Genomic DNA, 3,298 nt, shown 5'->3' with positions numbered 1-3,298 from the left:
ATTATTTTACTCGCATTTGCAATGAATACTTGATTCAAGGAATCTGCCTGCACTTTACTGCACATATTCTGTTGTAGTCAGTTTATTTGGCGATATATCTACACGCTTTTTGATGACCACCATTCCGTTTATCGTCTTTTTAATGAATGAATAAATAATCAATTCATTAAAACTTATGCCATAAGTATAGCTTACCATTATCGATCCTATGGGATTTTTCACAACTATTGACTATCTAATTCACCAACTTACTATTCTTAGAATTTCGACTCCAATATCACTCATGTAACCTATTTAGTATCAGCTACAATAGCTACAAGGCATAAATATACAGTGAACGACGGATAACGAGGAAGCAATAGAAAGGATCGTACATTTGCCCAACCTCCGAAGGCAGCTGATCGATTCCTTTTGTCAGGTGACGTGTTCAGGTATTCCTGTATTATGTTTGTCAGAAGAACGCAGCTCATAAGTGGCTTACGGAAGACTGGTTCAATAGATTCTTGCGAATTTCGTGTGAGTCTAGGAACTTACTAGGTAAGATTAATAGAAAAGGTCCAAAGAGGAACTGTGCGATTCGCTATGGGATCGTTTAGAAAGCGCGAGAGTGTTACGGAGGTGCTTATCCAACTCCAGTTGCAAATGGTACAAGAGTGGCTTTGTGCACCACGGAATAATGAGAGTGTACGTTCCAAGAAGAACCACGCAACATGTTAAATCTCGCATAACGACCACGTCGAGAAAACCTGGGAAATTTGGCTTCAGGAGATCTATCCGTCTGAACGGTTCTATACTTCCACAGTGAATGTGTAGTCTCCTCCATTTGCGTCACTAATTACCTGTCATTTTCTCGTCAATGTGTGTGTGTGTGTGTGTGTGTGTTAATGCGACGAACGTACTTATAACCTGTATGAACGAAATGATGCTCGTGCCTCGACTCCATCTGACAGCTTACGCCTGTCTCCTCGCAACCCGCAGCGCACACAGGTTCAGAGGGTCGCATAACCTCGATCCCGCAGGGATTGCCCATTTCTGTGTTTCGATCTTCTGGATTCCCTACAGGACAGCTGAACAATCCTTCTTCAGTGTCTTCTCTTTGGTACATCGATTGCGGTAACAGTCAGCAGCAGCACCTCGTGAGCTTGTACAGGGTTATTACAAATGATTGAAGCCATTTCACAGCTCTACAATAACTTTATTATTTGAAATGATAATTAAATAGACACCCTAGCTGCAAACAGGCATTGGTATACTTCACTGGGGACATGTTGAAAATGTGTGCCCCGACCGGGACTCGAACCCGGGATCTCCTGCTTACATGGCAGACGCTCTATCCATCTGAGCCACCGCGGGCACAGAGGATAGTGCGTCTGCAGGGGCTTATCCCTTGCACGCTCCCCGTGAGATACACATTCCCAACATGTCCACACCACTACATTCGTAGTGCGCCTAATAGATGTTTGCCCATCATACTCATTACTCGTGGCAGATTAATCTACCAAGTCCCGTACGAGTTCGGGCATAGCGTGTGCGTTCACACAAGAAGGTCAATGGCAGGAGATCCCGGGTTCGAGTCCAGGTCGGGGCACACATTTTCAACATGTCCCCAGTGAAGTATACCAACGCCTGTTTGCAGCTAGGGTGTCTATTTAATTATCATTTCATTTCTAGCAAAGCTGCATGGTCATCCACGGTATGTGTTCTTTCGAGAACAGGTACTACCGTCATATATATTTATTATTTGAGATATTTTCACAATGTTTTACACACACATACAAAAACTCAAAAAGTTTTTTTAGGCATTCACAAATGTTCGATATGTGCCCCTTTAGTGATTCGGCAGACATCAAGCCGATAATCAAGTTCCTCCCACACTCGGCGCAGCATGTCCCCATCAATGAGTTCGAAAGCATCGTTGATGCGAGCTCGCAGTTCTGGCACGTTTCTTGGTAGGGGAAGTTTAAACACTGAATCTTTCACAAAACCCCACAGAAAGAAATCGCATGGGGTTAAGTCGGGAGAGCGTGGAAGCCATGACATGAATTGCTGATCATGATCTCCACCACGACCGATCCATCGGTTTTCCAATCTCCTGTTTAAGAAATGCCGAACATCATGATGGAAGTGCGGTGGAGCACCATCCTGTTGAAAGATGAAGTCGGCGGTGTCGGTCTCCAGTTGTGGCATGAGCCAATTTTCCAGCATGTCCAGATACACGTGTCCTGTAAAATTTTTTTCACAGAAGAAAAAGGGGCCATAAACTTTAAACCGTGAGATTGCACAAAACATGTTAACTTTTGGTGAATTGCGAATTTGCTGCACGAATGCGTGAGGATTCTCTACCGCCCAGATTCGCACATTGTGTCTGTTCACTTCAGCATTAAGAAAAAATGTTGCTTCATCACTGAAAACAAGTTTCGCACTGAACGCATCCTCTTCCATGAGCTGTTGCAACTGCGCCGAATATTAAAAGCGTTTGACTTTGTCATCGGGTGTCAGGGCTTGTAGCAATTGTGAACGGTAAGGCTTCTGCTTTAGCCTTTTCCGTAAGATTTTCCAAACCGTCGGCTGTGGTACGTTTAGCTCCCTGCTTGCTTTATTCGTCGACTTCCGCGGGCTACGCGTGAAACTTGCCCGCACGCGTTCAACCGTTTCTTCGCTCACTGCAGGCCGACCCGTTGATTTCCCCTTACAGAGGCATCCAGAAGCTTTAAACTGCGCATACCATCGCCGAATGGAGTTAGCAGTTGGTGGATCTTTGTTGAACTTCGTCCTGAAGTGCCGTTGCACTGTTATGACTGACTGATGTGAGTGCATTTCAAGCACGACATACGCTTTCTCGGCTCCTGTCGCCATTTTGTCTCACTGCGCTCTCGAGCGCTCTGGCGGCAGAAACCTGAAGTGCGCCTTCAGGCGAACAAAACTTTATGAGTTTTTCTACGTATCTGTAGTGTATCGTGACCATATGTCATTGAATGGAGCTACAGTGAATTTATGAAATCGCTTCAATCATTTGTAATAGCCCTGTATTTATGACGTCAATACAGAGCCTCAAACTTTCTACACTACCTAAACATAGTAACTGAATAATATTTCAGTCTGCTTTAGAAGTTACTTAGAATTCTGTTTTCCCAGTTATCTCTTTTTGTAATACACCCGCTTAGAAATATGAAGACGAGATGAATTATCTTCCACCCAGGAAGTGCAAACGAAGTCTCATAGTCGCTTTACTGTGAAGGAGAAAACGGGTTATATTGCGCAGAAATTGTTTGGAGGTCGAAAAAAATAGCATGGATAC

General features: G+C 44.1%; 1 non-coding gene across 1 annotated transcript; it reads right to left on the bottom strand.

Moving 5' to 3' along the window:
- Positions 1-1,279: 1,279 nt before the first annotated feature.
- Trnat-ugu (transfer RNA threonine (anticodon UGU)) lies at positions 1,280-1,354 on the bottom strand. Its single transcript has one exon. It is a non-coding gene; the product is annotated as a tRNA-Thr (tRNA).
- Between the last annotated feature and the right edge of the window lie 1,944 nt (positions 1,355-3,298).

This window comes from Schistocerca nitens, chromosome 2, assembly GCF_023898315.1.
Source record: "Schistocerca nitens isolate TAMUIC-IGC-003100 chromosome 2, iqSchNite1.1, whole genome shotgun sequence".
Taxonomy (NCBI): Eukaryota; Metazoa; Arthropoda; class Insecta; order Orthoptera; family Acrididae; genus Schistocerca; species Schistocerca nitens.
This window is presented reverse-complemented; position numbering and strand designations above follow the sequence as displayed.